The sequence below is a fragment of the Tursiops truncatus genome, chromosome 20 (assembly GCF_011762595.2).
Source record: "Tursiops truncatus isolate mTurTru1 chromosome 20, mTurTru1.mat.Y, whole genome shotgun sequence".
NCBI classification, from domain to species: Eukaryota; Metazoa; Chordata; class Mammalia; order Artiodactyla; family Delphinidae; genus Tursiops; species Tursiops truncatus.
In genome coordinates this window covers 15949173-15972011 of record NC_047053.1, presented here as the reverse complement: position 1 = coordinate 15972011, position 22839 = coordinate 15949173, and the positions used below count along the sequence as shown (strand labels likewise).

Sequence of the window (22839 nt, the reverse complement as noted above, 5' to 3'; positions counted from 1 at the left end):
CCCATTGACATCAGTGGACAATACTTCCAGACAGAAAATCAATAAGGCAACAGAGATCCTAAATGACACAATAGAACAGTAAGACTTAATTGATATTTTCGGTACATTACATCCAAAAAAAACCAGAATACACATTCTTTTCAGGTGTACATGGAACATTCTCAAGGAAAGACCACATACCAGGGTACAAAACAAGCCTCAACCAATTGAAGAGGACAGAAATTATTTCAAGCTCTTTTCTAACCACATCAGCATGAAACTAGAAATCAACCACAGAAAGAGAAACGAGAAAAAAATGGAGACTAAACAACATTCTACTAAAAAACCAACTGGTCAACTATGAAATCAAAGTGGAAATTTAAAAATACCTTGAGACAAATGACAATGAAAACAACCATACAGAATCTGTGGGATGCAGTAAAAGCAGTCTTAAGAGGGAAGTTCATAGCGATACAGGCCTTCCTCAAAAACAAAAACAAGAAAAATCTCAAATAACCTAACCTACCAAGTAAAAGAACTAGAAAAAGAACAAACAAAACCTAAATTCAGCAGAAGGAAGGAAATAATAAAGATCGAGAGGAAACAAATAAAATAGAGATTTAAAAAAAATCAATAAAACCAAGAGCTGGTTTTTTGAAAGGGTAAACAAAAATTGACAAACTTTTGGCCAGGCTCACCAAGAAGAAAAGAGAGAGGACCCAAATAAACAAAATTAAAAAAACAAAAGAGGAGGAAAAAAACAACTGATAATGCAGAAATACAAAAAAAAAAAAAAACCATAAGAGAATACTATGAACAATTATATGCCAATAAATTGGACAACATAGAAGAAATGGACAAGTTTCTAGAATCATACAGCCCATCAAAACTTAATCAAGAAGAAATAGATAATTTGAACAGACCAATCACTAGAAGTGAAATAGAATCTGTAATTTAAAAAAAAAAAATCTCCTGGGCTTCCCTGGCAGCACAGTGGTTAAGAATCCATCTGCCAATGCAGGGGACACAGGTTCAAGCCCTGGTCCAGGAAGATCCCACATGCCACGGAGCAACTAAGCCCATGCGCCACAACTGCTGAGCCTGCGTGAGCCACAACTACTGAACCCATGTGCCACAACTACTGAAGCCCGTGCGCCTAGAACCCGTGCTCCACAACAAGAGAAGCCACTGCAATGAGAAGCCCGCACACTGCAACAAAGAGTAGCCCCCTAAAAAACAAAACAAACAAACAAAAAATAGAAAAATAAAAAAAAAGGGCTTCCCTGGTGGCACAGTGGTTGAGAGTCCGCCTGCTGATGCGGGGGACACGGGTTCGTGCCCCGGTCCGGGAAGACCCCACATGCCGCGGAGCGGCTGGGCCCGTGAGCCATGGCTGCTAAGCCTGCGCTTCCGGAGCCTGTTGCTCCGCGGCGGGAGAGGCCACAACAGTGAGAGGCCTGCATACCGCAAAAAAAAAAAAAAAAAAAAAAAGAGTAGCCCCCACTTGCCACAACTAGAGAAAGCCTGTGTGCAGCAACGAAGACCCAATGCAGCCAAAAATAAATAAATAAATAAATGTATTAAAAAAAAAAACCTCCCGGCTTCCCTGGTGGCGCAGTGGTTGAGAGTCTGCCTGCTGATGCAGGGAACACAGGTTCGTGCCCCGGTCCGGGAGGATCCCACATGCCGCGGAGCAGCTGGGCCCATGAGCCATGACCACTGGGCCTGCGTGTCCGGAGCCTGTGCTCCGCAACGGGAGGGGCCACAACAGTGAGAGACCTGCGTACCGCAAAAAAAAAAACCTCACTGCAAACAGAAGTCCAGGACCAGATGGCTTCACTGGGGAATTCTACCAAACATACAAAGAATAACTTATACCGATCCTTCTCAAACTCTTCCAAAAGACTGAAGAGGAGGGAATACTCTCAAGTCATTCTATGAAGCCACCATCACCCTGATACCAAAACCAGACAGACACTACCAAAAAAGAAAATTACAGGCTAGTATCTCTGATGAATACAGATGCAAAAATTCTTAAGAAAATATTAGCAAACCAAATCCAATACATAGAAAGGGTCATACACTACGACCAAGATAGATTCATCCCAGGGTCACAAGGATGGCTCAACACACACAAATCAATGTTATAGACCACATCAACAAAAGAAAAGACAAAAACCACAAGATCGGGAATTCCCTGGCAGGCCAGTGGTTGGGACTTGGCACTTTTACCAGCCAGGGGCCTGGGTTCGATCCCTGGTTTGGGAACTAGGATCCTGCAAACCGCACAGTGCAGCCAAAAGAAAACAAACAAACAAACAAACCACACATGCACATAAGATCATCTCAACAGTTGCAGGAAAAGCATCTGATAAAATTCAACATCCATTCATTTTAAAAACTCTCCCAAAGTCGGTATAGAGGGAACATATCTCAACAATAAAAGCTATTTATGACAAACCCACAACCAACATAATACTCAACGGTGAAAAGCTGAAAGCCTTCCTGATAAAATCTGGAACGAGACAAGGATGCCCACTCTAACCACTTCTATTCAACATAGAACTGGAAGTCCTAGACACAGCAATCAGACAAGAAATAAAAAGTATCCAAATTGGAAGGGAAGAGGTAATTATATGCAGATGACATGACACTATATATAGAAAACCCTAAAGACTCCACACAAAAACTACTAGAACTGATAAACAAATTCAGCAATGTAGCAGGATAGAAGATTAACGTACAGAAATTGGTTGCATTTCTTTACACTAACAATGAAATATCAGAAAAGGAAAGGAAACAAACAATCCCTTTTAAAATCACATCAGGTACTTCCCGGGTGGTCCAGCAGTTAAGACTCCATGCTCTCAATGCAGGGGGCCCAGGTTCAATCCCTGGCCAGGGAACTAGATCCCACATGCTGTAACTAAAGACCTGGCACAGCCAAATAAATAAATAAGTAAATAAATTTTTTTTAAATCACATCAAAAAAATACATAAGAATAAACCTGACCAAGGAGGTGAAAAACTTATATACTGAAAACCATAAAACACTGATAAAGGAAATTGAAGATGATTTAAAGAAATGGAAAAATATCCCATACTCTTGGATTGGAAGAATTAATATTGTTAATTAAACCGTTAATTAAAACGGTCACACTACCCAAAGCAATCTACAGATTTAATGCAATCCCTACCAAACTACCCATGACATTTTTCACAGAACTAGAACAAATAATCCTAAAATTTATATGGAACCATAAAAGACCCAGAATTGCCAAAGCAATCCTGAGGAAAAAGAACAAAGCAGGAGGCATAACCCTCCCATACTTCAGACAATACTACAAAGCTACAGTAATCAAACAATGTGGTATTGGCACAAAAACAGACATATGTATCAATGGAACAGAATAGAGATCCCAGAAATAAACCTATACACTTACAGTCAATTAATCTTCGACAAAGGAAGCAAGAATACACAATGAGGAAAAGATACTCTCTTCAGCAAGTAGTGTTGGGAAAGTTGGACAGCCCCATGTAAATCAATGAAGTTCGAACACACCCTCACACCATACACAAAAATAAACTCAAAATGGCTTAAAGACTTAAATATAAGACACGACACCATAAAACTCCTAGAAGAGAACATAGGCAAAACATTCTCTTACATAAATCATACCAATGTTTTCTTAGGTCAATCTACCAAGGAAATAGAAATAAAAGCAAAAATAAACAAATGGGACCTAATCAAACTTATAAGTTTTTGCACAGCAAAGGAAATCATAAACAAAATGAAAAGACAACCTACAGACTGGGAGAAAATATTTGCAAATGATGCAACCAATAATGGTTTAATTTCCAAAATATACAAACAGCTCATACAACTCAATACCAAAAATAAACCCCACCCAATCAGAAAATAGGCAAAAGACCTAAATAGACATTTCTCCAGAGAAGACATACAGATGGCCAATAGGCACAAGAAAAGATGCTCAATATTGCTAATTATTAGAGAAATGCAAATCAAAACTACAGTGAGGCACCACCTCACACTGGTCAGAATGGTCATCATTAAAAAGTCTACAAATAACAAATGCTGGAGAGGGTGTGGAGAAAAGGGAACCCTCCTACACTCTTGGTGGGAATGTAAGTTGGTGCAGCCACTATGGAGAACAGTATGGAGGTTCCTCAAAAAACTAAACATAGAGTTGCCATATGATCCAGTAATCCCACTCCTGGGCATATATCCCAACAAAACTATAATTCAAAAAGATACATACATGTTCACAGCAGCCCTCTTTACAATAGCCAAGACATGGAAACAACTTAAATGACCATCGACAGATGAATGAATAAAGAAGATGTGATACACAAACACACACACACACACACACACACACACACACACACACACACACACTGGAATATTACTCAGCCATAAAAAAGAATGAAATAGGGCTTCCCTGGTGGTGCAGTGGTTGAGAATCTGCCTGCCAATGCAGGGGACACGGGTTCGGGCCCTGGTCTGGGAGGATCCCACATGCCGCGGAGCAACTAGGCCCGTGAGCCACAATCACTGTGCCTGCGTGTCTGGAGCCTGTGCTCCGCAGCAAGAGAGGCCGCGATAGTGAGAGGCCCGCGCACCGCGATGAAGAGTGGCTCCCACTTGCCACAACTAGAGAAAGCCCTCGCACAGAAACAAAGACCCAACACAGCCATAAATAAATAAATAGATATTTTTTAAAAATAAAGAATAAAATAATGCCATTTGCAGCTACATGAATGGACCTAGAGATTATCATAAGTGAAGGCAGAGTAAGACAAATACCATATGATATCACTTATATGTGGAATCTAAAATATGACACAAATGAACTTATCTACAAAACAGAAACAGACTCACAGATATAGAGAACAGAGGGGTGCAGGGGAGGGTTGGACTTGGAGTTTGGAACTAGCAGATGCAAACTCTTATATATGGAATGGATAAACAACAGGTCCTATTGTATAGCACAGGGAACTATATTCAATATTCTGTAATAAGCCATAAAGGAAAAGAATATGAAAAATAATATATATAAAGCTGCATCACTTCCTTGTACACCAGAAACTAACACAACATTGTAAATCAACTATACTTCAATTTAAAAAAAGGTGGGGGGGGACTTCCCTGGTGGTCCTGTGGTAAAGAATCCACCTTCCAATGCAGGGGACGCGGGTTCGATCCCTGGTCAGGGAGCTAAGATCCCACATGCCACGGGTCAACTAAGCCCATGCTCCACAACTACTGAGCTCGCACGCCTCAACAAGAGAGTCCACGTGCCGCAAACTACAGAGCCCATGTGCTCTGGAGCCTGTGTGCCACAACTAGAGAGAGAAAACCCACACACCACAACTAGAGAGAAGCCCATGTGCCGCAATGAAAGATCCTGCCTCAACGAAGATCCCACATGCTGCAACTAAGACCCGACACAGCCAAAAAAAAATAAAGACAAACAAAATAAAATGTTTGTTTAAAAAAAAAAGTAAAATGAATTCAATGGCAGAGGAAAAAGTTTAAAACTGTCACTGTCTGTAGATGACATGACACTCTAGAGAGAAAATCCTGAGGATGACACCCCAAAACAAATGGAACTCATCAGAAAATTCAGTTAAGTTGCAAGATACAAAATTAATCTAAAGAAATCAGTTGCATTTCTATACACTCACAACTATCAGAATGATAAATTAAGAAAACAACTCCATCGACAGTGACATTAACAAAAATAAAATACCTAGGGATACCTCTAACCCAGGAGGTAAAAGACCTGTACTCGGAGAACTGGAACTCTGTTGAAAGAAATTAAAAAGGACACAAACAAATGGAGAGACATGCCATGCTCATGGATTGGAAGAATTCGTATTGTTAAAATGATTCCACACCCCAAAGCAATCTAGAGATTCAATGCCATTCCTATCAAAATGCCAATGGGATTATTTGGAGAACTAGAAAAAAGAATTCTAAAATGTGTGTGGAAACACAAAAGAACCTGAATAGTCAATACAATCTTAAGAAAGAAGCACAAACGTGGACATATCATGTTCCCTGATTTCGAACTATACTACAAACCTGGAAACATCAAGACAGTATGGTATTGGCACAAAAGAAATACACACAGATCCATGGAACAGAACTGAGAGCCCAGAAACAAACCCATTAAGTATGGTGAACTCATCTATGAAAAAGGAGGTGAGATACACAATGGGGAAAAGATAACCTCTTCAATAAATCTTGTTGGGAAAACTGGACTGCAACATGCACAGGAATCAATTTGGAACACTTTCTCATACCATCTACAAAAATAACCTCAAAATGAACCAAATACTTCAACGTAAGACATGAAGCTATAAAACTCCTAGAAGAAAACATAGGCAGTATGTTCTTTGACATCAGTCTGAGCAATATTTTTTGGATCTGTCTCCTCAAGCAAGGGAAACAAAAGCAAAATAAACGAATGGGATTCCACCTAAAAGAAAAGCTTTTCAACAGCAAAGAAATCATCCACAAAATGAAAAGGCAGCCTACTGAACGTGAGAAAATATTTGCAAACAATACATCGGAAAAGGGGTTTATATCCAAAACGGACGAAGAATTCATGCAATGCAACCTCTAAAAGACTAAAACCCAAGTAAAGAATTGGCAGAAGATCGAACATTTTCCCAAAGAATATATACAGATGGCCAACACATACATGACTACATAGTCAACATCACTTATCATCAGGGAAATGCATACCAAAACAACAATGAAATGACCACCTCACACCTGAAAAAATGGTTATCATCCAAAAGGCAACCAATAAGAAGTTGGTGAGGGGGCTTCCCTGGTGGCGCAGTGGTTGAGAATCTGCCTGCCAATGCAGGGGACACGGGTTCGAGCCCTGGTCTGGGAAGATCCCACATGCTGCGGAACAACTAGGCCCGTGAGCCACAATTACTGAGCCTGCGCGTCTGGAGCCTGTGCTCTGCAACAAGAGAGGCCGCAATAGTGTGAGGCCTGCGCACCGCGATGAAGAGTGGCCCCCACTTGCCGCAACTAGAGAAAGCCCTCACACGGAAACGAAGACCCAACACAGCCATAAATTAATTAATTAATTAAAAAAAAAAGTTGGCGAGGATGTGGAGAAAAGGGAACCCTCAGACACTTTTATTGGGAATGTGCATTAGTACAGCCACTACGGAAAACATTATGGCGGCTCCTCAAGAAATTAAAAATAGAACTACCATATGATGCAGGAATTACACTTGGGGGTGTCTTTCTGAAGGAAACAAAAACACAAATTCAAAAAGATGTTCATGGCAGCTGTACTGACAATAGCCAAGATACGGAAGCCACCAAAGTATCCATCAATTGGCAAATGGATAAGAAAGATTTCATATACATATTTACACACACCCAGTGGAATATGACTCAGCCAATAAAAGGGAATGAAATCTTATGACAACATGAATGGACCTAGAGGGTATTATGCTGAGATATGCCACACAGAGAGAGATAACTTATGATGTCACTTCTACGTAGAATACAAAACAAAAGAACAAGCACAACAAAACAGAAATGGACTCACAGATCCCAAGAACATGCTGGTGGTTGCCAGAGGGGAGGTGAATGGGGGCATGAGCACAGTATGTGAGAAAGATTAAGGGGTACAAACTTCCAGTTATAAAACAAATGTCATGGGGATGTAACATACAGCATAGGGAATAGAGTCCATAATACTGTAACAACATTGTATGGTGACATGTAACTGGACTTATCTTGGTGATCATTTTGTGACGTATAAAACTATCAAATCACTATGTGTTATACCAGAAAACTAATATAATATTGCCCATCAATTATACGTCAATTTAAAAAAAAAGAAGACATATTATCTTAAAAAAGATTGTAGTGAGATAAAAAGCAGATGTCAGATGAAACTCTGAAATGATGCGGGTTGAAAGGACAATGTCTGCTGAAGTTCCACTCTCAAGTGGCCCAGACAAATTGAAGACTGGGTTTCCCTGGTGGCTCAGTGGTTGAGAGTCCGCCTGCCGATGCAGGGGACGCGGGTTCGTGCCCCGGTCCGGGAGGATCCCACATGCCGCGGAGCGGCTGGGCCCGTGAGCCATGGCTGCTGAGCCTAAGCGTCTGGAGCCTGTGCTCCACAACGGGAGAGGCCACAACAGTGAGAGGCCCGTGTACCAAAAAAAAAAAAAAAAAAAATTGAGGACTGAAGACGACCAGCCTTCTGATACTACTCGAATGTTTGTTTCTTTGTTTAAATAGACTTTATTTTTTTAAAGAAGTTTTGAGTTCATGGCAGAATTGGGCAGAGTACAGAGAGGTCCCACATATACCCTGCTCTGCTGTTGCTGCTCCCCGTCCCCATCCCCACAGGTGCTCAGAGCCCCCCGCTCCCTGACTATCCGACGACATTGTGTGTGTCAGTCACTATCAATGAATCTACATGGACACCTTCACCGGGGTCCAGAGTTTATATTAGGATTCACTCCTGGTGTGGTACATTCTATGGGTTTTGACAAATGTATTTCACCATGAATGAATGTATCGCACTGAATAGCTTCACCGCCTTAAAAAGCCTCTGTGCTCGACCTATTTATCCGCCCTCACCCCTCAACCCCGCCACAAACCCCTGGCGCTGCAATGGTCTTCTCACCCTTTCCATGGTTTGCCTTTTCCCAAATATCATATGTAGTTGGTACCCTAAGGTATGCCAGCTTTCCAGATTGGCTTCTTTCAGTGAGTAATATGCATTTCAGGTGCCCCATCTGTCTCTCCATGGCTCCATATCTCTCTCTTGTCTTTTCAGTGCTGAAGAACATTCTGTTGCATGGATGTAGCCCAGTCTATGTGTCCATTCACCTCCTAAAGGACATCTTGGTTGCTTCCAAGTTCTGGCAGTTCTGAATAAAGCTGCCCTAAACATCCTGGTGCAGGTTTCTGAGTAGATGAAAGCAATCGACTCATTTGGGTCCACTGATACCAAAAATTCTGAGGGCTGGATCATAGGGTAAGAATATGTTTCATGGGCTTCCCTGGTGGCGCAGTGGTTGCGAATCTGCCTGCCAACGCAGGGGACATGGGTTCGAGCCCTGGTCCGGGAAGATCCCACATGCTGCAGAGCAACTAAGCCCGTGCGCCACAACTACTGAGCCTGTGCTCTAGAGCCTGTGAGCCACAGCTGCTGAGCCCGTGTGCCACAACTACTGAGGCCCACACGCCTACAGCCCGTGCTCCGCAACAAGAGAAGCCACCGCAGTGAGAGGCCCGCGCACCGCAACGAAGAGTAGCCCCCGCTCGCCGCAACTAGAGAAAAGCCCGCGCGCAGCAGCAAAGACCCAACACAGCCAAAAATAAATAATAAATTTAAAAAATAAAATTAAAAAAAAGAATGTGTTTAATTCTCACAGTTTCTGAAGATGGTAGCTGAGAGCATGTCAGCATACTGAAGAATCAAGCCAAGGAAGGAGGTAGAATTCAAAGATGCTGACAAGAAAAATGTCACCGAGACAAAACCATACCTCCACCCTCTTAGAGTTGACAGCTGGTCCTGAGAACTAAATGGAGACAGATTCACAGGCGAGAAGCATACACATTTATTTCCCATAAGATTTACAAGACACAGGGTGCCCCACTACAGAAACGAAGAAAGACCCAGAGAAGTGGCAAAACCTAAATGCTTTTCTGTTGTGTTGAACAAAGAGAGGCGATTGTGGAAAAGGAAGTACACTGTGTGGGGAAGTGAAGGAGTATGAGAATTACGTTTAACAAACTCCATTTGTACAGAATTCTCTCATTCTCCACTTTCTTCCCTTGACGGTAACAATGTCGCTCTCCTTCCAGCAGAGGGAGGACGTCTTCCATGGCGGCAGGAGTGGGGGTGGGGGGGCAGGATATGTTCTCTCCTGCTTTGGGGAAGAAAGAGCAGAAAGGTCCCCGCGCCCTTCTTTGCACCTATTGGGTTGGCCCAAAAGTTCGTTCGGGTTTTTCTGTAACATCCATATTTTGGGAAATTTGATCATTTGTTTTTGCTGTTGTTGGTTTTTTTTTAAAGTGTCCATAGCTCAAAACAATATTCTGGTTTCCTTTACATCTAAGTTCTTTATCTGGGATTTGGCTTCTGACAGGAGGAGGGACACATCTTCCTGACCTGATGGGGCCGGTTAGGCAGGGAAGGATAAGATGGGTGCGGGCCCATGCCTGTTCTTTTCTCATGTGTTGGGAAGACGATTCTGCTCTTGCCAGATAGGACCTAATTTCTCCATGAACGATCTGGCAAGATACCAGATGAAAAGAGGAAGAGCAAAGGTCAAGAGATCACGGAGAAGACTGCTGATAGATGCTGCAGTCTTCTGAGCAATGATTTCCTCAAAGGCACATGCACATCCCTGGTCTCTTCTTCTCAGTGGAGTTCTCACCCCTATTCAGCAGGTCTCTTGGGGGTTAATGGAATGGGGGTGTCCACAGCAGGAGCAGGAGTCCATGACTAGATGGTGGTGTCCACAGCAGGACTGGAGGGTCCATGGTGGGCTGGAGGCCATGCGGCAGGCATGAGTGCCTGTCCACACATCATGGTCGTAGGCCCGCACATAGTGCACCTATTGATGTGGTAGAAAGTGCAGTGGTCCAGGGGCCAGTCTAGCCTATTGAGGGTGCCCAGCCCCAAGCAGGTGTATGACCACTGAGCAGTAAGCACAGAGCATATACAGGGTGCCCTGGCCGTGCTCCCACACTCCCAGGGAGGATAGCTCGGCATGGTCCCTGGAAAGACTGGGAGGTCAGCCAGCAGCATTTCCCCCCATCAAGTGCATGAAACAAAAGATGCCTCTGTGCAGAAAGACAGAACATCGCTAACCTGACTGCTGTCCTGAGGAAGGTCAGTAGGCATGGATGGCCCTGGGTCAGCGTCTGGGAATTGGGCTGCGGTATGGGTTGAATGGGCCCCCTCCAAAAGTTATGTCCACATCCTGGTCCCCCAGAACCTGGGAATGGGACCTTGTTTGGAAATAGGATCTAAAGACGCTATTTACGGATCTGGAGATGAGTTTATCCCGGATGAGCGCGGCCCTGAATCCAGTGACAGGTGTCCTTAGAAGAGACAGAAGAGGACAGACACAGGACAAGCCTCGTGAAGATGGAGACGGATGTGGCCACGAGCCCAGGGACGCCTGGAACCTCCAAAGGCTGGAAAGCCAGGAAGCCTCCTCCCCTGGGGCCTCGGGAGGGAGCTCAGCCCTGAGCCGCCTTGATCTCAGACTTCTGGTCTCCAGAACAGAGAGGATCGGTTTTTGCTGTTCTGAGGCTCCATTTCTGGTCATTTGTCATGGCCGCCCCAGGAAGCTACCACAGCTGGGGAACGGCTCCCTGCTTTTATCTAAACCTCCCTCCCGTTAGGGGCGGCCCCTGCACCTACGCCGTTTGCACAAACCATGTGTTTCATGCTGAACACTGGTTCTCCTTCTGGGCAATGGCATTTTGGAGGCTGAGGGCAGACGATGCCAGGTGACCAGCCCCAGCTGGGGGCCAAGTCCCTAATGAGCTTCCCTGGGGGAAAATGTCATGGTTTTACCCTTCCTCACTGGGGGAAGAGATACTCTCAAGACCCTCGAGTGAAGGAGGGGGCATGAGGAAGCCAGCACAGGGATCCCGCCATGCACCCCTACTGTGTGCTGTGACCCATCTTAGCCTTGAGCATACGAGCCTCCCAGCAAGTCCCCGAAAGTGAAGGTAGCCCCGCAGACCTCACTCCTTCCCTCCACGTCTAGTAGGTGGAAGAACCACTTCCTGCCATTCTGGGGGCGGTTCTAGGGTTTTGCGGGCTGAGCCCCTGTCTATGCCCCGCTTCCCCAACAACAGCCACCAGAACAAGCTGTTTGCCCTGTTGTCTGAATGCCCCTCCGCCAATATTCTCAGGAAAGAATTCAGGGGCGTTCACAGCAGTATCTGCAGGCAGCTCTGCACCTGCACCCACGTTCGCATCTTCTCTGTAAACACACTGAGAGCCTTCCCTGACCTCGTGCGTACCCCCTGCTGACCGCCACCACCTGCCAGCCACAGGCCCCGACCTCAGGTGCCACACCGACTGCCTCCCCATCTGTAAGGGGATAGTAGCCTCTGCCAGTGGGGTGAGCGGAGGGCACACCTACAGCCACAGCACTGGCTCCGTGGATGGCACGGCCCCTCGTGGGCCTGGACCATTTGCTCTCCCCCCTGCCCCCCGCCTGACACACAGTCACGACATGGTGACACTGGCTGCGCGGCGTCCAGGCAGGAGGGGGTCCAGAGGCAGCACCTGGAACCACATCAGATGTGCCTTTCCATGTGCTGTGGACACACAGGGTGTTAGGACTTTGTGTCTAGAAAATAATCCGAGCCCACTAGAAGCTGATCTGTGTATGTGGACTTGAAATCCACAGGCAGGGGTTCTCTCTGGACACTGGCTTGGAAGCTTCTGCACGGGTGCTGGCCACACCAGTGCCTCCTGCCGGAGCCCTCCAGACCTCCTCCCTGGCGGGCACGGCAGAACCCACACCCCACAGGCTCCCTGACAACAGCCGGAGGCGCCAACACTGGCAAGGCCTGGTGGTCACTCCACCAGCACCGCTCAGCCCCTCCTCCCCAGTGACCAGGACAAGGAAGGCCGGGGAGTCCAAGGCCCAGCACGGGTGAAGCTCGACCCACCGCCTCCACGGGACCCCCAGCCCTGCTTACTCAGGCCCACCAGCTGCACCTCCTGGTGTCCGAGTCCCCCTGCACTGACCCACATTCCTGGTGTGGACATCCACGTACACAAGCTGCCCCATGTCCTCTTCCCACACAGGATACCCCTCCATCCCTGCTTCTCCCTGACGACAGCCTGCACCTCACATGTCCTGGGAAGGAAGGAGGCCAGCCTGTCCCACCTGCCTCCGAGGGGCCCAGACGCAGGGCTCAGGGGCTGCTGGGCCTTGGAGTCCAGACACTTCCAGAGGTGGGATGAACCTGCCACTGCCCGCTGAAGCTTCCCCGTCCATGATTCAGGAGACAGGAGGACCCACCAAACCGAGCCCGTCCCCAGGCTCTACTGCAAATCTGCTTAGATCCGCTCTCCTGATCCTGAAGACAGACCTGTGAGAAACGGGACCTGCGATTCCCCTAAAGTCGATGTTCTGTGCAATTTCCACAAGACCCCTTTCTACTCTGTTCTGGGCAACTTACTAGTCAATCCATGCTGCCATCACCTTTTGAACAGACTGAGAAGCTGAGGCTCCGAGAAGCCAAGTTACCCGCCCAGAAGCATAGACATGGGGCCACAGAGTGGGCTCTGCACCCGCCGCCCGCCCAGGGGGACTGCCTGTTCCCGGCAGGCTCCACATCCCCCCCTGAGGGGAAGAGCTCACGGAGCCTCCTCTTAGGGGATCAGCTTTGCAAAACCTCTCCTTCAGCAGGATTCATGTTACAAAACTTTCTTTTAACAGGATTTGTCTTCCAATCCTGTTTTGGGAGTCACCTGGGAGGCTTGTCTCCCTGAGCGGGGTCAGTCTCATGTCACCAGGGCAGCTTTCTTGGGTCACACTCACCACTGCTCGTCCACTCCCAACGCAGACCCAGAAAGGCCCCCTGGGCCCCGAGCCCCATGGCTCTGCGTGGGCGCCCACTCCCCTCCTGCCTGTTCCGTCCCTCTGGTGTCCCCGACAGGGTCACCAGGAATTCCCACCTGCCTGGGGCAGGCTGTACCCTCTGTCCCAGGCGGGGGGGTGCCTCCGTGGTGTCAGGTGGAAGAAACAAGAGGTACCCATGGGGCCTCCCTCACGCAGCACAGCAGCCAGCACCCACCTACTGACCTCGTTGCTCTAGATGGGCCCGGGCAGAGGTTCAGACACCAGCAGCCTCTCCTGGTTCTCATCTCATCCCAGCAGTGTCCATGGTGTCCACGGGGGAGTCGCCAAGCAACTCCGTGCCGGCTGCAAAGAGAGGACGCTAGCTCACACGCCCCTCCCAGGGCACAGGAGGCTCTCTCCGGCAGGCACCTCCCAGGATATGGAGCTCACCTGGGCAAGTACCCAGCAGCCCGCGGGGCTCACGTGGGCAGGCACATTCAAGAGCATGGGATTCACCTGGGCAGCCCCCTCCCAGGGCACAGGGCCCACCTGTGCAGGCACCTCCCAGGATATGGAGCTCACCTGGGCAGGCACCCAGCAGCCCACAGGGCCCACCTGGGCAGGCACCCCCGCAGGGCTGGGCACACAGGAACTGCGCCCATAGCCCTCGAAGCAAAGCACCCCAGCCCCACCTGTCCGTCAGAGCTGACCCTGAGCAGCTCAGAGAAGGGCCTGAACTAACACACAGCAGCTCCTGGACATGTCTGCGACCCTGGGCTTCACTCTGTGCAGCCTCCTTCCACTGGCTCTTCCAGAGGCTTCCACTGCACCCAGGCACCAGGCCTCTGTCTCCGCCCACCAGCCCTCCTCTCCCTGACACCTAGATCCCTCTTGTGAGGAGAGGGTCTTCTTGCAGTTGCCTCCCACTCATGGGTCAGTTAAAAGGATTAGAAAACAAGCCGAAGTCACAGCCCCATGTCCATCCTGACCCTCAGGACCTCACACCTGTTCCTTGGACCTGGCTGGTGCAGCAAGGCCCATTTTCTGCAACTGTGAGCCCCTGATGGGCAAGGATTGGCCGATCTGGGCAGCCTGAGTCAGCCAGCCAGCCCTTCCCAGGTGTGCCTGGATCAAGGTCTGGAAACACCCTCCCAGGCAGCAAGAGCGCTTGCAGTTGCTCCTCAGGCCACGCTCCCTGCCCTGTCAGCAGCTGCGGGGCTGGGCTGGTGGTTGGGAGTGAGGGGCCATGCCGTGTGGCTGGCCCAGTCTGAATGGGCCTCTGCCGGACCTTTTGCAGGAGTTGCCGGGCTGCCACCCGTTAAAGAGGATGTGTTACCTGTACCTGCTGTTGTAAGTTCTCCCCAGGCAGTGGGGTCCAGGAGCGGAGGGGTAGCTCAGGTAGGTAAATGGAAACTTCCAGAAGAGCACCCAGACCAGGACCACCCGACCATCCCATGTGGCCTGCAACTCGGCATGCATGCTGTCACTGGCATGGCTCCAAGCACTTTCCTCCATCCTCATCCAGGATGACTTCATCTCAGATCCTTCACTCATTCCACAAAGACCCTTCTTTCAGAAGATGTCCCTGGGCTTCCCTGGTGGCGCAGTGGTTGAGAGTCCGCCTGCCGATGCAGGGGACACGGGTTCGTGCCCCAGTCAGGGAAGATCCCACGTGCCGCGGAGTGCCTGGGCCCGTGAGCCATGGCCGCTGAGCCTGCGCATCCGGAGCCTGTGCTCCGCAACGGGAGAGGCCACAACAGTGAGAGGCCCGTGTACTGCAAAGAAAAAGAAAAAAAAAAAAGAAAATGTCCCTTTGTACATTCTAGGGGACACATCTTTTGGGGCCACCATTCAACCCACTATGTTTGTATAAAATAACCCTCGAATTTTAGGTGATGGCTGAGGTCCCATATTGACTGGCACTGGCAGCAGCCATGTGACTGGGGGTCTGGGGAGAATGAGGACCCTGGAAATACGATGGGGTGGGTCAAGCCCTCTGTGGGAGGAGCAGCCAGGCTACTTCCCAGCTTACCTTTTGTATTTTCACTTAGATTGTGGGGCAGTGTCGGCCTTGCCTCTGGGTTTTGCTTTTAAGAAGTCAGATTATCAGTCTTTCTGTGTGGCTTCTCAATTCATGACATATTTAGAAAGGTATTCCCTATTCTGATAATATAAAAATTATTATCCCTCAAGTTCTTCTACAACTGTTTTTTGGTTTCGCATCTTTGGTCCAGCTGGTGTGTGTGTGTGTGTATCAGGTGTGAGATAGGAGGCTTTTTTCCTAGATGACCACCTAATTTTCTCAATACCAGTCGATGAAAGGTCCCTCTTTTCCCAGCTATCTGCAGTATTAATCTTCTACTAATCACGTAGGTTTTGGGGTCTATTCTGGCATTTTAATTTTTTTTTTGTTAACCTGTCTGAGAATCCATGCGTCAGTGCCATTCACACCTGTGAGATCTTTGAATCAGGAGGCATCTAAGAAGTCATAGGCTAGTTGGCAGTGTTTTTCTTAGCGGCACACGAACCAGTGATGCACCTTATAATACATCGTGTCCTAGATTCAACAAAATGGTAATAATTGTGGCTTTAAAATATTGTTTACCTCCTGGTAGGCCTTATCACACCTCATTGCTCAGTGGAAGCACGGAGTCCTAACCACTGGACCGCAGGGAATTCCCTGAATGGGTTTTTAATTAGGATTTCATTAGATGATAGACTAATGAGAAGTGACATTTATATGACATTAAATCTTACCTTTAAGAACATTGTGTGTCTTCACAATGATCCAAGTACTTGTATGTGTGTATATCGCTCAAGAGAACGTTGAAGTTTCTTTTATTTTCATTCTGTAAATATTGGGCGTCTACATTGGAGATACAACACAGCAGACCAAAGTCTCCTGCCCTCAGATTTTTGCACACCCTGAGATCATGAAGATATTCTACTGTGTCATCTTCCAGTTTATCTTGCCTTTCACATTTAGATCCACAATTCACTTGGAATTGATTTTTGTTTGATTTCATTCCATCTAGATTGTCAGCTGATGAAGCACCATTTACTGAAAATCTACTTCGCTGTTCACCAGTAGTAATCCTGTAATAAAGCAAGTGCTCATATATGAGTAGGTCTAGATATATTTCAAAGATAGAATCAGCTTTATTTTTCTTCAATTCACATCTGGAGTTTGTGAAAAAGGAAGGAGCCAAGAATGATGCCATTGTTTGGGCCTGAGAAACAGAGGAGGGGTCAACTATGGGGGAAGGAATCTGGAGGAACAGAGTGGAAGCAGAAAGTCATGGCTTTGGACATAGCTGAGGTGGAGGCATCTCTTAGACGTCACAGTGAAAATGTAGGGTAGGCAGGTAGAGATAAAAGTATCAAATTATATCTCTGAGAACCATTACTTTTACAAAATTAAAATCTTAATGTTTTTTTGCTTTCAACTTTTGCTGAAATTAAAAATTGTTTCTTTTTAGTTCTTTGAAAATTGGTCATTTTAACCATTTTAAGTGTATATTTCAGGGGCATTAATTACATTCACAATGTTCTGCAACCATCACTATTTCCAAAACTTTGTCATCACGCCAAACAAAACTCTGTACCCATTATGCAATCACTCCAGTTCCCTCCTCCTAGCCCCTTGCAACCACTAATCTTTCTGTCTCTAAGCATTCTCCTTTCCTAGATATTTGTCCTTTTGTATCCAACTTCTTTCATTGAGCATGTTTGGTTTTTTGTTCGTTTTTTTTTTTTTTGTTTTTTGCGGTACGCGGGCCTCTCACTGTTGTGGCCTCTCCCGTTGCGGAGCACAGGCTCCAGACGCGCAGGCTCAGCAGCCATGGCTCACGGGCCCAGCCGCTCCGCGGCATGTGGGATCTTCCCAGACCGGGGCACGAACCCGTGTCCCCTGCATCGGCAGGCGGACTTTCAACCACTGCGCCACCTGGGAAGCCCCACTGAGCATGTTTTTAAAGCTTATGCATGTTACAGCATGTATCGTAACTTCATTACTTTTTACGGCTGAATGATATTCCATTGTAAGTACAGTTGACCTTTGAACAATACAGGGGTGAGAAGCACTGACCCTCCATGCCAAAAATCTGTGTAAAGTTTACAGTCAGCCTTCTGCATCCTTGGTTTCACATCCATGAATTTAACAACCACAGACCATGTAGTAGTATGTATTTATTGAAAAAAATCTAAGTATAAGTGGACCCATGCAGTTCAAACCCATGTTGTTCAAGGGTCAACTGTATATAACACATTTCGTTTATCCATTCATCTACTGATAAACACTTGGCTTGTTTCTACCTTTTCGCTGTTGTGAATAATGCTGCTATGACATTTATGTATCAGTACAAGTATCTGTTTGAATCCCTGTTTGCTGTTCTTTTAGGTATAGACCTAGGAGTAGAATTGCCAGGTCATATGGTAATTTTAACGTTTTGAGGAACCACCAAACTTTTCCACAGTGGCTGCATCATGTTACATTCTCACCAGCAAGGTACAGCGTTCCAGTATCTCCACATTCTCCCCAACACTTGTTAATTCTCTCTAATCTTGTTATTTTCTGTTGTTGCTGCTTTTTAAATTATAGTTATCTTAGATGTGGGGTGGTTTCTCATTGTGGTTTTGATTTGTATTTCTCTAATGACTAATGATGTTAAGTGACTTTTTATGAGCTTAGTATAACATGCAATAAGACTTAATTTAAGGGTATAGCTTTATGACTTCTGAAAAATATATACACCCATGTAACAACCACCACAATCAAGATACAGAATATTTTCATCACCCAGAATATTCCCTTGTCCCATTCCCAACCATTTCCATCAGCACCAGGCAACCAATGGTCTGCTTGTCTCCAGAGATTAGATCTACATGCACTCCTATGTTCATAGTAGCACTATTTACAGTAGTCAAGACATGGAAGCAACCTAAATGTCCATCAACAGATAAATGGATAAAGAAGATGTGTGTGTGTATAAATATATATAACAATAGAATATATTGTCTATATATATATAGAAGTTTATATATATATATATATATAAACAATAGAATACTACTCAGCTATAAAAAAGAACGAAATAATGCCATTTGCAGCAAAATGGATGGACCTAGAGGTTATTATACTAAGTGAAGTAAGCCAGACAGAGAAACACAAATATCATATGATATTGTTTATATGTGGAATCTAAAAAAAAAAAAAAGATACAAATGAACTTATCTACAAAAAAGAAACAGACTCACAGACGTAGAAAACAAACTTATGATTACTAGAGGGGAAAGGGGGAGGAAGGATAAATTAGGAGTTTGAGATTAGCAGATATAAACTAACATACATAAAAATAGACAAACAAGGTCTTACTATATAGCACAGGGAACTATATTCAGTACTTGTAGTAAACCATGGTGAAAAAGAATATGAAAAATATATATATTACTTAAAAGAATATATAAAAAAGAATTCTAAAAAGAAAATATAAATAACTGAATTGCTTTGATGTACACCAGAAACAAAACATTACTTTACTTTAGTTAATCAACTATACTTTAGTTAAAAAAAAGAAATGCTGATACATGATCTATCGATGAACCTTGAAGACCTTATGCTAAGTGAAATACGCCAGACACAAAAGGAAAATTATTGAATGATTCTACTTATATGAGGTACCTAGAAAAGAGATAGAAAATAGTATAGGGGTTACTGGGGAGAGGAGGGAGGGGGATGGGGAGTTATTGTTTAATGGGTACAGAATTTCAGTTTGAGATGATGAAAAAGTTCTGGAGGTGGACAGTGGTGATGGTTGCAGAACAACGTGTATGTACTTAATGCCACTGAACCGTACACCTAAAATGGTGTAGACATGTACTCAGATCAGTGCTGCTCAGAGTGAAAAGAATGAACATGTCAGAGGCAAAGCCTCGGAGGTTCAGAGACAGCAATGATCCCCCAGGCAGAGGCAGTCAGGGCAGCAGGCCTTTGGAACTTAAAACACCTAAGAATGGGGAGGCGGGCAGGGGTGGGGTGAGGGGGGTGAGTGCATTTTAAGGAGAGAGAAGAGTGAAACAAAAGCAGAGAGGAGAGGAAAGAGCCTTGCATAGTTGCTGCCCAAGAGGAAGGTGGCAGGTCTAGCGCAGGCCTTCCCCGAGCACTTCTTGGCTGGGGTTACGGGCTAGAATTGTTTCCACCACTGCAGGGTCCATTGTCGGGCTAGTGGTGTTTGTCTCATCACAATACAAATAATTTTCAAAAGGTGCTAAACATCACCTCTTCTCACTCAGAAGGACAAGGAAGCTGCTCAGAACATTTTTTTTTAAGTCATTCTTCACTCAACACTTGCTTTTGGTGAGAATCTGCTGATTAACCCTGTCCTCCTCCCCAGGGCCATTTATCTTCTACTACTTCTCTGACCTTGTCAAGCTTTGGTTCCCCCACTAAAGGAATTTCAAACATAAGACAGCAGCTGGACAGAGATTTTGTTGGATGGAGAGCCTTCCAGAAGTGCTTGGCCTTGAAAATCTTTATCTACAGATAACAAACTTGGCTGAGTGAGATGCTTTTGGAGGAAGTCACTTTAACAGCTGTACACTTAACGCCATTCCCTGGGCAAATCCCAGCCTGGGGGCCCCACGCTCCCTCCCCGTGGCAAGCAGTTACAGTCAGCATGGACTACAGCTTAAAAGGTGTCTGCCATGTCCTGAAAGCCGTTCTTGGGGCGGGGGGGGCGCTCTTGCCAGGCCCCCTCTTGAGTACAGCTGTGCAGGAGCGCTCCAGCCTACCCCCTAGAGGCCCTGGGGATGCCAGAACTTTGTGTTCTCACAATGTTTATCCCTTGTTCACCATCCCAGAAGGAACCTCCACTGCCTCTCCTGCTGTGCTCTCCCTCCACCCTGCTCTGATTCTCCTCCCCAGTAAACACCCCTCTCCTCTCCAGAGCCTAAACCCCTCTACTATGGGGTTCACAAAGCCCTCCACACCCTCAGCCCTTACCTCCTGCAGTAGATGACACCTAGCTCCCCTGCCCCTAAGGGCTCGGCTTCCCCACGGCCCTCCCCAGCACTGGCTGCTCATTTTCTCACAGTCCGCTAGCTCAGGGTCAGGAGGTGGGGTCACCAGCCTCCCTGCTCCCCAAGGCCACATCCATTTCCCCTCCACTCTCCAAGGTTTAAGCCAGACCTCAACCCATGCCCACCTCCCTCCTGGTCACTCCCCTTACTTACCGAAGACTTTGGCAATGAGCTCACAGCCTTCTCTCCACCCGACTGCCACCACCATCCAAGGTGGCCTCTGTGGCCCATCCATCCCACATCCTGGCTCTCCGTCCCTTGACTTCATCTCCAAATACCTTCCCCTCCACTCCATTTCAGCCACAGCTTCCCATGGGCAGAACGTCTGAGATCCGGAACCCACACACCTGTACCCGCGTGTCATACTCTCCCAACCTTCCGGCCCATCCATCCAGTTACTCCCATCACATTAGCGCTCATTCCTCAGCAAGGCCTCAAATCCATTCATTTCTCCAATTTCTCCCAGTCTACCAGCCCCCTCTGGCCTTACGTCACTCACTCCCTACCCTGCTTGAACTGCGGGCTCCGTCTCTTCAGTTACTCTCTTGTTCAACTCCTCAACATCACCACTGTCTTTCTAACCCCAACCCTGGACAAGTCGAACAGCCTTTTTCTGTGCAGAACTCATGATGGAGAAAAGCACACAGCCTAGGAGAGTGGGGCCTCCAGATCAATGGCCACACATCTCAGCTGGGTCCTCTACCCTGACCACAGTTCTCTGTCCTAGTGCCACGGGGCCCACCCTGGGGAGCACAGCACTCCTCTGACCGAAACCTGATCCAGTCTCTCCAGCTCCTCGGCGGCCTTGAGCCACGTTTCCTGCTCTCGTCCTCCTACATGGACGACCTTTCCCCGGACCGCGAAACTTCAAGCAGCATCTAAACAAATGAAAGTACTCCGGTCTCTCTCATCTGAAAAGTACATAAATAAGCCTCTCTTGAGCACATCCCCCTCCACCCACTGCCCCGTCTCTCTTCCCCTTCATAATCAGATGTCTAGCTCCCTGCCTCGATTTCCCCATCTCCTTGCCCTGCTGTCATCAGGCTCCTGCCTCCACCAGCCACAGCTGCTTGCACAAGGTCACAGGTGTTGCTCTGACACAGCTGACCCTCCCTCCTTGCCCGTGCCTCTGAGACATCACACTCCTGCTGTCTACCTGTATCTCAGCCCCCTCGTCCCATGACCCCTAAGGTTGCAGGTCACCTAAGATCTCTCACAGGCCTTCTGCTCTCAAAACTTCAACTCCCATCAAACGCTGATGCCTCACAAATCTACATCTTCAGACATGTTCGGCCAACTGCCTGCTAGACTTTTCCACTCAGATGCCGCAGAGGCTACCGCTCAGTGACACCATGGCCAGAACCAAATTACCTTCTCTTCAACTCACTTCTCCTCTACCTCACTCTTCTCAGTGAATGGCAGCCCCATCCATCCTGTCCCAGGGCAGACCCGCACCCAGCATATAACTAAAGATCAATATTTGCAGAATAAAAATGAACCACTGAGCCTCCCTCATTCTCCACAGCCAATCACCACGAATTATCAATTTTACCTCCTACTATATCCCCGTGCTTCTTTCTTAATTGAGGCTGGCTGCCTCCTACACATCCTTCAGAAGGCTTCAGGGACCCTAACTCAGGAGGGACAGGGATCTTGCCCGCTGTTCCCACGGCCCGTGACTGCCGCCATGGCCCGGACCACCACGCACTGTCCGGCCGGCCCTGATGAGTGACACCCCACTGCACTGGGCGCTCCATCTCCATAAGCGCCCACGGCCGGGCACACAGGAGCCTCCCAGCAAGCACTGAACGGATGGAGCGAAGGAACGTAAGAGTAATGAGCGAAAGGGCCACGGATGACACGCGATAGCGGAGAGAAGGCCGGAAGGCCCCGCGACAGGCAGGACCTCTGGCTGTGCAAGCCCCACGCCCGGAGCGGCCCCACGCGGCAGCCGAGCAGCCCCACCCCCAAGTCACGCGGTGGTCCCCACGGCCAATGGAAACGGTCCGCTGGCCTCCTCGGCGGACGCTCCCGGCCCGCGCGCGGCTTCTCAGCCAATGGGAGCGGCCTTCGTCGCCCTCGAGGCGGGGCGGGGCGGGGCGCGGGCTCCTGGGATGGCGGGATTGCGGGCCTATTCTCACGTCGCGTTCCCTCCAGCGT

At 47.3% G+C, this 22839-nt stretch overlaps 1 long non-coding RNA gene across 2 annotated transcripts; it reads right to left on the bottom strand.

Annotated features, from left to right (window-relative positions):
- Positions 1 to 8107: 8107 nt before the first annotated feature.
- On the bottom strand, positions 8108 to 22790 carry LOC109548629 (uncharacterized). Of its 2 annotated transcripts, XR_012328414.1 has the most exons (5): positions 20833 to 22790; positions 16360 to 16698; positions 14945 to 15377; positions 13846 to 13965; positions 8109 to 10620 (listed from the first exon to the last, which is right to left on the bottom strand). It is a non-coding gene; the product is annotated as an uncharacterized lncRNA (long non-coding RNA). The 2 variants fall into 2 exon arrangements; XR_002174767.3 differs by having other exon boundaries at positions 8108 to 10620; positions 16360 to 22790.
- Positions 22791 to 22839: the final 49 nt, after the last annotated feature.